Here is a 14,090-nt window from a genome sequence, read left to right on the forward strand (position 1 = left end):
TGATGGGCACCCAGGCTGATTCAGTAGATTGGTTTTGTGAATAGTGATGGTGAAAACAGAGGCGTACAGGTACATCTATTTTTGAAGACTTACCTTCCTTGGGATATTTGCCTAGAATATTATCATCTATTTATCTTTCCCTTGGTATAAAGGCTCCATAAGTTCAGAACTTAAAATGCTTTAATTCTTTATTCCCAATGTTAGGATAGATCCTGGGACATAATGGAGAATCATGTCCTGGTCCTTTTGTTTTGGCTTTTAGTTTTGTCTATCTGGTTCTCACACTTCTGCCTGAGCCAGGTTCAGAGTATGATCTTCTGGCCCCGTGCTCTTGGGTTTCTGGCTTACAAATGTGTATCACCAAGCAGAGCCTATTTCTTGAGATTGTGTCTCACTAATTTTGTGACTGGAATGTTGGTCTTCACTTCTCATCTTTCAGGTAGCTGGGATTATAATCATGTACAACTATGCCCAGTTCTTTTCTAAGTTTTAAATTTGTGAATTCTGAAAAATAAATGTTCAAAGTTAACTTATATGTGTTTAAGCAAATTCAAGATATTTATAAAAAATACATTTTATTTTACATTATTAAAATGTTACTTTGATTTTTAATAAATACCAGTAAAAAACACATAAAAGCAAGGGCAAGTTTTTGCTGTATTTGAAAAAATACATAAATATATATTTTGTATATCATATTGGTATCTATCTTCTTATTTTTGTGCTGTGACATTTAGCCCAGTGCCTAGAATATGCAGGTGCTCCATGAATAGTTGGCTAATAAAAACATGACTCATACTTTTATTAGTTAAGTGCAGTGATGAAAAATGGCAGAACCAAGAAGCCAAGTTTTTGTGGTGACAGACATGGCCTTTAATGACATAATCAAGATACCATCACCCACAGATTAAAAGGACAAAAATCTCAGTGAGTTGGTGAAGAACACAGGAGTATCATAAGGCAGTGAATTTTCTTGGTTTCTCAGACCAAGAGACTAAATGCTGTTTTAATGAAGTGTTTTAGAAATGGAGCCTGAAATAAACAATTAGAAATTATGTTAAATTAGTATATTACCAGAAGAGCAGAAAGCAGATGTTAGACTTTTATTGTTTAATGTTATGCCTTGAAGAGACATTCACAATTGCTTGTTGCTTCTACCTACTTATCCACCAGAATACATCAAGCCAGGGGTGCTACAGTGTGAATGCACGTGCCACAGTTCCTGAGTTGGAAATTCATTCCCAAGGTGACAGTCCTTGCAAGGGGCAAATAAGCGGTGGTCATGCTTAAAAGTGGTCACTTAGGAAATGAATTCATGTGAATTTGGTATTTTATAGAGTTTTTTCAAAGGGTGTATTAGTTACTGTGAGAATGAGCTGGTGATGAGGTATAGTGGTACAGAGCTTGTTTAGATGTGACAAAGCTATGAGTTCAGTTCTTAGAATTAAAAAAAGGAAGAAATATTGATAGAATTTTACACAAGAGTTTTAGTCATTGTATATAAGAAAAATTCATTACGTCACAGATGGAGTTTTATATTTTACAACACTTTATATGGAATAGCATCAACATATAAAACGAATACAAACTGCTTTGACAATAATTTGACATAAAAAGTCACTGCAATAATTTAGAGCTTAATTGTGAGTGAGCAAAGCAAAGTCAATTTATCTTTTTAAATATTGGAGTTTTAGTGGTTCAAGGACAGCTCCAGCAAAAATGTTCTTGGCACCCCATCTCAACCAATAACTGGGTGTAGTGAATGCACCTGTAATAGCAATTAGAGCAAGATGTTAAATAGGAAGAACACAGTGCAGTAGAGTCCCAAGCAAAATCAGAGACCCTATCTCAAAAATAACCAGAGCAAAATGGGCAAGAGGTGGGGCTCAAGCAGAAACCTGAGTTCAAACCACAAAACCAGCAAAATAAAAATAAAAATAGAAGTTTTGAGATTTCTTGTTGGAAGAGGGAAAGACTGGAAATATCTATTTCTTCTTCAGGAAAGGAAAAGGTTCCATATTAAATAAACTATGGGGAATAATTTGCCATTTTTATGCCTTAGTTATTAAACTGATAAAATGATGATATTGCTTACGTCTTACCTAAATTTTGTATATAACATGAAAGATTTGTCTAAAGTAAATTCTTATGAAATTCTCCTTTTTATAATCCTCCTGAAATCCTCAGGTGCCCTCATGCTTTGACATTGACATCATACATAAAATACACACTTGACCCTAATTTACTTGGCTCTTTTAATCTCTGAAAACTTATATTTAAAAAGTTAAATTGAAGATGCAGATTGTCATCTTATAAATCAGCCCAGACCAGGGATCTATTGAGCAATACCAAATGTTAAATTGATTCATTTTCTTTGCAAGTCAGAGTAAATAAAAGTCCTGTGGTATTGGGTTTTATTTTCCCATTGTCTATGCTCTGTTGTCTCTGGTGAAGTGGAGAGGTATGGAATATAATGCTTTAGGCTCAGGTGACGCTGAATGAACTTGTAGGAATAAAGACAATGGAGTTCTTAACTGTTTTGTAGTTTTCTTATGTAATTGAATTTGATTTTTCTTCAATGTACATTTTATTGTTTTACTATGAAGCATATTTTAAACTTTGATTTGCTAAAAGTATGATAATCAAGCTTAATCACATGCTAAAATATAGTTACATAAGGTAAAGTTACAGGTAAAGATGGTTATTGGAGAGATACAGTCCAAAGTAGCACTGAAAATGCACTTATGTTCCCAAGTAACTGCGAAGACTGTAAATGAATCGAATAGTTTCTAGAGGTGTTTCCAATATTTCACCTTTGATTTTTTTCTTCATGAATATGAAAGTCTTTGTCTCAGAAATTATTGATGACTAGAATTTAGCATGTCTTTCTGACTCACGAATATCCAATCTTTGTCAATGTTTTTCATTCAGTTTCAGTCATAAGTAGTTTACAGCAAAGCACCACCTACTTTAACCTCAGGTTAATATCTCACACTGATTGGGATGTGTGTTTTTTCCTCTTTTATAAATCTGATGTTACCAAAATGTATTCAACTTCCCTGCCAACTAACTTCATACATTTTCTTTTCAAACTTATATCACAGATACAGTAATTTATTATTTGATAAAATGATCCTAAGGTAAAAGACAAAATGACCTTTCATTTAAATCAAACATTTATCAAAGGTTAAGGTTTTACTCAACTTACTTTAAAAAAAATTTTTTTTTTGCGGTATTGGGTCTTGAACTCAGTGCCTACCCCTCCAGCCACTCCAGCCACTCCACCAGCCTTTTTTTTTGTGATGGGTTTTTTCAAGGTAGGGTTTCAGGAGCTATTTGCCCAGGCTGGCTTCGAACCGCAATCCTCCTGATCTCTGCCTCCTGTACTATTGGTGTGAGCCACCCGGTGCCCAATTTTCACCTTACTTATTAAGGAGAGAAAATAACATGGTAAACTCATAGAGCCTCTGAGCAACTCTTGAAACCTCTTTGGGAAATATTGTTCAATGGGCACTGTGCTCTACTTAGAGAACTGTTGCTTCAGGTAGCAAAACTATATTGTACACTGGAAAAAAGTTACAAGAAACAATTTTGAATTTTTTCACCACAAAGAATCAGTGACTCATGTCTATAATCCTAGCTACTTGGAAGCAGAGATCAAGAGGATTGTGGTTCAAAGCCAGCCTGGGCAAATTGTTCGCCAGACCCTATCTTGAAAAACCCTACACAAAAAAATGCTGGTGGAGTCGCTTAAAGTATAGGCCCTGAGTTCAAACCCCACTATCTCTAAAATGAAAAAGAGAAATGATAAAAGATTGAGGTGATAGATGCTTAATATTGTTCAACATATGCAGGTATCAAAACATGTTGTCCCATAAGTATATTGAATGTGTATGTTTTGTGCATCAAAAAGTAAATCCAGCTCAAGGAATATATCAGTGAAAGTGTTTTTTTAAAAAAGCTCTTTCCTCTGAAAATTATATTTTGTAGAGGAGAAAGTTGATAATTACTATCATTCTAAATAAAATGACCAAGAATTTCAAGTTAAATTCTCATACAAATTCATGGGATGAATTTTGAAACTATTTTTTGTTTATAGGTACTGGTTATATTCATATAATCTTCTCCTGATATATAGATAATGATTTTTTCAAATGTTATTATGTAATCTAATATAATGATTGACTATGATGCCTCTGGTACTTTCAATGTCATGATAACAAAACAGTAAGCAAAAGTGAACTGTGTCTGCTTTTAAAGAACTGATACAATGAAATTTGAATAACATCTAACAAAAAATCTACTTTAATAGAATATGTCTATCAATGTATCATCAATGTATCTATAAATAAATTTGAAAGGGGCCAGATTCTAAGAATACTTAAAATTTAAAATAAGATTCTAGTTTTGCAAACAAACAAACCAAACTCAAAATACCTCACTCTCACATATATTCTGTTTTCTCCATGGGAAAACTTTATAAAGCCTTTGGGCATTTAGAGATATTAAGAAAAATGTATTTATTTATAAATGGCATAAAAAGAGTTTTGTCCTGTATGATGGGTTCGTACCAAACCAAAACTGAAATGTGAGTACAGTTAGTGTCAGACCACAAACACTTGAAAGACAACATATTATTCCACTAGCAAATTTATTTTTATTTCTTGATTCAATGAGAAAATGTATTTCAGCATTTGAGAAGATTTCTTTGTCTTTCTGATTCTGACATTTTTTCCTCCTGATATAAGAAACAATACTAGTTTCAAATTATCAACCTGTAGGATTATATGCAATGCATATTTGAATCTTTCTTTCTACACTCAGAAAAAGTCTGATTTTAAGATCAAACTAACCAGTGTATGTACACTAATTAATTTGGAAGGATTTACTCTTCTTGGGAAAGAATCCATATAGTTTTTTCTCATATAAAAATCCATAAATAAAATTTGAATTTTGAGTTAATATTTTGGCATTCATAGTAACAATATGAATAATACAACTCATCTTTTGACTGACTTACAATTTACTCATCACACCTAATCTAGATAGCACAAATGAGGTCTTGTGAAAATGACAACTTGATCTTGAAGTTTGAACACTACACAAAAGAAACAATGCCTAACTCTATGTAAAGATACATATTAAATGTCTTCAGTTTTCAAAACTAGAAGTAATATTGTTATCTCAAGATTCCTGAAGCTAAAGTAATTAACACATACTTTTTGAACTTCTAGATTATAATCACTTTTTCAGGTAAGTGATAAAGTAAAACAGGAATAAATTGGAGTACACATTGATGATAAAATGTCATAAACATTACACTCTAAATAAAAGTAATCCTGTTACAGAAAATAAATTGAAAACTTTCATACTTGTGTAGACTTTACATCAATTTTGACATACTAATTGATAATATACCTGAAATCTGAAATTTTAATTGAAATATTTACTTCTCATGTGCATCTTGATTTATTATAACTTTGTAGAGTTTTATGTACTTGAAAGCTTCCTATAGCTTTACTGTACATTCTACTGGTAGAGAATAATACAATTTTAAAATAAGAATATATTGTGCAGAAGCTTTTAAATTTTATGAAGTTCCATTTGTCCATCCTTTCTCTTAGTTGCTGAGCTGGTGGGATTCTATTGAGGAAGTCCTTGTCTATACCTATTAGTTCCAGAGTGTTTCCTGTTCCTTCCTGTGGTAACTTCAGAGTTTCAGGTCTGATATTTAGGTCCTTGATCCATTTTGAGTTGGTACTAGTACAGGGCGATAGACATGGTTCTAGTTTCAGTTTCTTGCAGATGGATAGCCACTTTTCCCACCAATATTTGCTGAAGACACTGTCTTTTTTCCATCATATATTTTTGGCACCTTTGTCAAAAATGAAGTGGGTATAGTTGTGTGGGCTTATACCCAGGTCCTCTATTCTGTTCATTGGTCTTCATGTCTGTTTTTGTGCCAGTACCATGCTGTTTTTACTGCTATTGCTTTGTAATATAGTTTGAAGTCAGGTATTGTGATGCCTCCAGCATTGCTCTTTTTGCTGAGTATTGCCTTGGCTATTCATGGTCTCTTGTGTTTCCAAATGAAATTTAGGGTAGATTTTTTAATCTCTGTGGTGAAAATCATTGGGATTTTGATGGGAATTGCGTTAAGCATGTAGATTGCTTTTGGTAGTATAGCCATTTTTACTATGTTGATTCTACCGATCCATGAGCACGTGACATCTTTCCATCTTTGGTAGTCTTCCTCGATCTCTTTCCTCAGGGGTTTGTCATTCTCCTCGTAGAGGTCATTCACATCTTTTGTTAAATTTACTCCTAGGTATTTGATATTTTTGGAAGCTATTGTGAATGGAATTGTTCCATATATTCCTTCTCAGTTTGTTCTTTGTTGGTGTATAGAAAAGCTAATGATTTTTGTGACTTGATTTCTAAACTGAAAAGACCACCCATAGAGTGGAAGAAAATATTTGCTAAAAAGAATTTCAAAAGAAGAAATTCAAATGGCCAAAAATCACATGGAAAAAAGCTCACCATCTCTAGCGATAAAGGAAATGAAAATCAAAACCACACTAAGATTCCAACTCACTCCTGTTAGAATAGCCATCATCAAAAACACCACGAACAACATGTGTTGGCAAGGATGTGGGGAAAAAGGAATCCTCATACACTGCTGTTGAGAATGCAAGCTGGTGCAACCACTCTGGAAAAAAATTTGGAGGTTTCTTAAAAATCTAAACATAGACCTGCCATATGATCCAGCAATCCCGCTCCTGGGGATATACCCAAAGGAATGCGACACAAATTACTCTAAAGGCACCTGCCCACCCATGTTTATTGCAGTGTTATTCACAATATAGTTATGGAAACAACCAAAAAGCTCCACTATTGATGAATGGATCAAGAAAATGTGGTACTTGTACACAATGTAATTTTACTCAGCCACAAAGGAGAAAGAATGAAATCTTATCATTTACAGGTAAATGGACAGAACTGGAGAACATCATCCTGAGCGAGGTTAGCCAGGCTCAGAAGACCAAAAATTGTATGTTCTCCCTCATATGCAGACTTTAGATCTAGGGCAAATGCAGCAATGTTGTTGGACTTGTATCACATGATAAGGAGAGACCACATAGGAGAGATATAGAAATAGGTAGAAAACCCAAAACATGAAAGCGTTTGATGTCCCCACTCCAGAGGAACTAATACAGAAACCTTAAAGCAACAGAGGTTAACATGAGAAGGGGATCAGGAACCAGTGTAAAGATCAGTTGAAGATGAACGAACTTGGGTTGTAACACATGTGTATAAGAAAGCAATGCTAGGAATATTTCTGTATAGTTGTCCTTAACTCAACTTGTAAAAACGCTTAGTCTTCCTTATTATGCTTATGTCTTTTCTTCAATAAAATTAGAGATAAGGGCAGAACAGGTTCTGCCTGGAAGTAAGCAGGGGAGGGGGGAAAGGGGGAAGGAGGAATGGATGGGGGAGGGGGGCATGGGGGAGAAATGACCCAAACAATGTATGCACATGTGAATAAATGAATAATTAAAATAAATAAATAAAATAAGAATATAGTTAAAAGTGTTCTTTCTGAGAAAATAACAACATTACGATACTAGGTCTGTATGTTTCAGGGTATTACTACTTACAATTTTTGGTCAAATAAAAATTAATACTTTAAATTTATTTAAGTCACATTTACAAGGAGTTGAAAATTTCTAGAAGTCAGCTTTGACTCTACTAAAACATATATGAAAAGTGTTTTCATTAATTAGTAATAATAGCTTCTTCTTTAAATATGATGGGCCTGTTTATCAGCTTAGTAGGTCAAGGAATGTTAAAGAATTCCTAAAATTGGAAAATTTTACTATTTATCATGGACTGTATAGGGTAGTTATTAAAGCTGTAAAAATTAAATCATTATTTCTAAAGAAATAATGCATAAATTACCAAAGGAAGTCACTAACATCACTAAGCCACATGCTCAATCAGCTCTCAGAGTTTGCCAATGAAATTCCTACTTGTGGAACTCACACATTAGGAAATAAATTGAGCCGGGTTGTATTTATTAGAGCAATAAATTGACCCTGAAACTAAGAAATAAATTATACACATAACATAAATTTCAAATTTGTTGAAGGAAAAAACACATTTCATCATGGAAGTATATATCCTTAGGCCAGACACAAATCCCACAACTTCTTTTAATAAATGTTTTCAATAAAATATAAGAAAGATTACACATAAATTAACAGCAGTTGTTTTCTTCTTGGTTTAGAAACGATTTCAAATGCTTGATCATTTTGAAAAATTATATAAGCTCCTGCATATTTATAGAATAGAGCCAGCTCCTTTGGAAATACCCCAACCTTCTTAATTACCTGGCCCAGTTTATGAAATATTGTGCTGTGATGGTATCAATGACATTGAAGATATATAACTTTAGTAAGGATCTGGTGGGAATGGTGGATATATCAAGAGGAGAGCCATGTGAGTATATAAATAGATAGCTGATAGATGATTGATAGATAGATGATAGATAGATATATGATAGATACTATAGAAAATATACTATATGCTATATATGAAATGTAATATATAATTATTATCTGTATCATTTATACATAAAGATTCTTTGAAAGAATCATTGTTATCATTTTCTGGGTTGCAAATCCTTATGAATCACAAGTTATGTATAAGCGACATACCATAAATTTCAAGCTAGGAGTGAAATTACCTTAAGTGTAACCATTACCTCTTCTTCCTTAGTGAGGAACATGTGTTGGCAATATGCCTGTTTATTAGTAAATGCTTTCTCAAAATTTCTCCCTGATGGAGGAAATAATGACATGAAATACGGTTGTTCAAACCACAGGAGAAACACTTCTCTGTGAAACAAAACCACAATCCCACTCCTTAAATTCTTGTTGCCAGTGATGGTACTAAGACATGGCCATGGCTTGTGGCCCTCCATACACTATCCCTACTCAACAGAATTTTATGAGTGGCATTGGCATTGACCTGGACGATAAGCAAAATGTAACTATGTGAGATCAGTGTCAAAGCGATGCTGAATAGGAGGTTGTGATTAGAAGATTTTCTCTCAATTAATTGCTTAATCTCAAAGCTATGTCATGGGTAAAGGTCCTTCTGTGCCTGTCGGCTGTCATTGGCTACCTTGAGAATGTTATGTCTGACACTTAGTGCTTTTGTTTGTGACTTCAGCTTTGAGAATTAAAAATGGTATATATTTTACTACTTAAGTCTATAAAATGTGTTCAACCAGTGTTAAATATATCAAATATCAAGACTAAAAAAGTAAAGAATATTTGAAGAAATATGAAATATCTGATTAAAGTTATCTTCTTATTTCAAGCAAAAGTGACTGTTTAGGAAATTAATATTCAACTCTTTTACTTTTGCTGAAAAAAATAATCATTTTAATGACAAGAAATTGATTACATTGGTATTATAATTTATTAATATAAACTGCCAAATCATGTATGTTATTTGATACATTGACATTATAGGTAAATGAATATATTGAAATTACACAGCAAATACAAGCATAAAGAGAGGCTAAACGTTAATTAATTAAAATTTTTAATTTATTGTGATCTTTAGTGATTAGAACACAGAATATGTTGCAATTTGAAAGTGAATTTCTTTTTTTAACTTTTATAATTTTTTTTCATTTATTCACATGTGCATACATTGTTTGGGTAATTTCTGGATAAATGCAAAATGATTTTAAAATATAACATAAAATAATAAAAATAAGACCCATACAAATACTGATCATGTTTATTTTATTTTATTACAGTGTAATAAAGCAAATCTTTTCAATTCTTGCATTATATGTCATGTAAAAATTATCAAGAATTGTCCTAACACGTGAAAGCCATCTCTGGAGTGTTCTGGGCTTTCATTTAAATAGGAATATATAAGGGAATAAAATTTTAAAGCATATTTTGTAAAGCAAGCTGTATATAAATAATGATATATATAAATAATGATATGGTTGAACACATCTAGCACCTTGAGTGGCAGAAACAGGTGGATCACAGTTAAAGGCAGTCTGGGGCAAAAGTTAACAAGTCCTCTTCTCAAAACCAAGTCTTGCAAGGTGGTACAAGCCTGTGGTCCCAGCTACTCAGTGGGTGGAGCTAGAAGGATCCCAGTTTGAGGCCAGTCTAGGCATGATGAAGGTGAGAGTCTATGTGAAAAATAAACTAAAAGCAAAAAGATGGGAGCGTTGCTCAGAAGGTATAGCCCTTGCCCAGCAAGCACAAGGCACTGAGTTCAATTCCCTAGTACATAAATAAGTAAATAAATGGATATAAATAAATAAATAAACAAACAAATAAATAAGCAAGAAAATCAAAGGAGTCGAGCATTCGGATAAAGGAAGGAAAATTTATGCAAACATTGACATAAAATGTGTTCAAATTTAGTTGAAATTAACGACACCTATAAAGTAGATAATAAAAACGCACTGTGCTTCTAAACTTGATTGTAAAGTACAAAAAACTCTGTGTATAAACCTTCTGATGTTTCATAGGCAAATGTCTATTCTGGATAACGTGACAGATTTTTATTTACATTAATGCCGTCTATTTATAAAACTTGAAATAAATTTTACTATTTGTTTCATAGAAATAAAATGCAATCCATGATACTGCAATTTTCCATTAATGTTTTATGAAGGAGAATATCACTTGACTGCATTTGCTTGAAAAACAATGACAGTTTGACAAACAGATGCTTTCCCATGCACAGGAGCACATGATTACTTGCTCTCGTTAGAGCACTTCAGTGACCTGCAAATTATAGTGTAAGTTCCACTTTCAATACCTACAAAATATGAATGGAAATGGTGAGGAAGGAAAAACCATATTTTATATCATATTTCCAGAAAAAAATCACTGTCATTAGTGATCTCTCTTTCTGTTCACTTCTGTTCATTTCAAGAAGATAACTAAGCATTTACTGACTATGACAAATATTGATAAAGCAGACAGTCACAGAATTTTGGGAAGCTTATGAAAAGAAAAGCTTATTGTTAAGTGAAGAAAAATAATCTCTATTTTCATACTCAAATATTATAAACAATGAATTGGAAGCACATGCAACTTGTATGTAATAAACAAAAAGCAGTAATGGTCAGGTAAATATTCATGCTGTAATTTATTCCTTTGATGTCTACTTACTAAACTACACCATGGGGTAATTTATCTGATATTCAATTTAATTAAAATATCTGTTCACACTCCAAGGTATGCTATGAATGATTAACTTGCTTGCACGGCATTTGTTGGTGTGTATTTTTAAATCAAAGAAATTAATTATACCAGCATCTTAATTTGTTCAAATTAATTAATACTTATCATCAAGTAATCAAAGAGTTGTTAAATTTGAATGATAATACTAATACATGTAGAACAAGTGACTGTGTAGTCCGGGAAGACTTCCTTAGAAATAATCAAGAAAATACTTTAATTGTGTCAGAATCTTCCATTGCCAGACAAGAGCACTATCTAGACATCTTTCCTGATTTCTCATGAGGGAGCCTAGTGGTTTTAGCAACAATTTTAAGGATTATAACATCCTAAAAGCACTTTGGGAGATATAAATATATTCAACTACTCTTATTTCAATTTTTATGTAGTTGATATTATTTCCTTTGCAACAGGATTATGTTCACCTGAAGAGTCTTTACTCTTCTTAAAATGATGTATTTTCACTTATAAAGATAAGGACAAAAAGGAAGGGAGAGAGAAGAAACACATACTCTTCATCTTGTAAAATAACATACTCTTCATCTTGTAAAATAAGCTGAAGAAAACCCAGTCACTTTTTGAACTCAAGATTTTAAATTTGTTTACCCAGATTATACTTGAGATATTTCTAAGAAGCAAAATTCCAATAAATTTAATTTAAAAGTTAAAATGGCTTTTATGATTAGTTCTATATTTAGGCAGAGTCTCATTCTGTCAAGTACAGTGAGCTTTTCAGTGGACATGGCAGCAGAGTTGGTTTATGTAAGATTGAAACAAGGAAACAGAATAACAAATAGTAAATTAGTTAATATATGTAAACTTGAGGTTTGCGTTCTCATAACGGAAATTGCCCATGACAAAGGTATAGGTTGACTGGGCCCTTTCCCACTGAGTACTATTTTCAGGATAAACTCATTGTTTGGGATTTATCTGCTTTCTTTCCGTCTTTCTTTTTTTTTTTCTTTTTTTAAACTTTGAGGAAGGTCTACTCATATACTATTGTTGGAATGTGAAATAGAACAGATTTTAGAATGCCATCTGGCAACATCAATCACAATTAAATATACATGTTAAATATAAATTAAATTCATACATATATCTTGATCCACCCAGTATTAAACTGGGAATTTATGTCATGATATGATATTGTAAGTCCAGAATAGAAAATGTCTGAAAACAAATGGAATATTTATCACTAGGAAAATGATTGAATAATTTGTAATCCATCAATAATACGTAAAAGATTGAGTTACAGTCCATACTATTTGCAGATTTCTCTGTGTACTATAATGAACGTGGGTAAGGAAAGAAACAGAGAAGAGTATAAAATGTGATCCCATTTCTATTGGGCAAAATAAAAAACTAGACATTTCTCCTGTGTGTGTGTTTGGTACATTTTCCCAGTCATAATATAAACAGTTATTTCTAGGATTTGAACTGATCTATGTCTTATTCAAAAACACCACCATTTGACAACTGAAGAAAAAAGTGAAATATATAAACAATGTCAAATAAATACCTTCAGAAAAAGATTGAATGAACTAAAGCTAAAAAAAGCCTTTTGGGCGTAGCAAGGAGGAAGTCACATGTGACATTTGAAGAGAGTTTCAGTTGAACACTTATAGAGCAAATAGATGCTAGAAGCCAAAGAGCAAGGATGTGGTAAGGACCTGGTGTAATAAGTGCTCAGGAAATATTGGAGAACATTTTTGAATAAGCAGAATGTGAGTTTGGCAGGAGAAAGGATTGAGTTGTCTTGAGCTTGTTATTTGTGTGTTTTATGTGGTTCACTTTATAGATTTTCAGAGTATTCTATCTTATTGAGACAACCTTAGCACATATATAAGTTAACAGAAAGCTAGATGTTTAATTTTGAGGAATATATTTGAAGAGGAATATTGATATCATGGACTATGACAAGAAAAGATTGAGCCACTCTACAAAAAAAGGCCACAAAGAAAGCTCTAGAATTTATTGCTGAAAACTTTCTCTTCTTATTGAATGAAGTTTTTTTTCTTTGCAATATTCTATTTATTTATTTTATTTTTGTGCTTGGTGGGGGTACATTGTGGCATTTACAAGAGTTCTTGTGGCATTTACAAGAGTTCTTACAATGTATCAAATACATCATACCACTCTCCTTAATCCCTCCCCCCCCCGTTACTGGCATAGTTTCAACAGGTATCATTTTTGCATTTACATACATGTGTTCACAGTATATGCACTGTATTCACCTTCTTACCCTCTTTCTCTTCCCCTCCCCCTTCTACTGGTACCCCCTACCTCACCAAACCTGTCCTGCCCTCCTGTTATTCAATTTTGTAGAATAAAAAAGAAAGAAAATTGCATTTTTGCTTGTTTGAGGTAAAGGTTACCTCACAGGGAGTTTCCTTGTGATAGTTGCATGTACATTTGTATTATAACACCAATAGGGTCCTCTTCTCTGTTTTTCTTCATTCTACCTCAGTCTCCTTCTTATGGTAGGTTCAGCCAATCTAAAAATTCTATATTCATTCTTGTATAGAGAGTACATCAAACATATTCATCTTCTAGTTTGAGCATGAGGAACTAAGCAGGAGTGACTACATTTTGGATTGGTCTTTGGTGCTTAGTGCAGGCACTCATGCCTAAACATCGGTGTTCCATAATTTTTTACAGTGGTAATAACTCAGGATCATTTAAATAAAAACATATTTTAGAACAACTGGAAATAACAACATAATGTGGGCTGTGTGTACTAAAATTAATTTATATGTCCTACATGTAAAACATAGTATGTATTTTAGAATCCCTGCATATAAT

This window comes from Castor canadensis, chromosome 6 (assembly GCF_047511655.1).
Source record: "Castor canadensis chromosome 6, mCasCan1.hap1v2, whole genome shotgun sequence".
In the NCBI taxonomy this organism is placed as follows: Eukaryota; Metazoa; Chordata; class Mammalia; order Rodentia; family Castoridae; genus Castor; species Castor canadensis.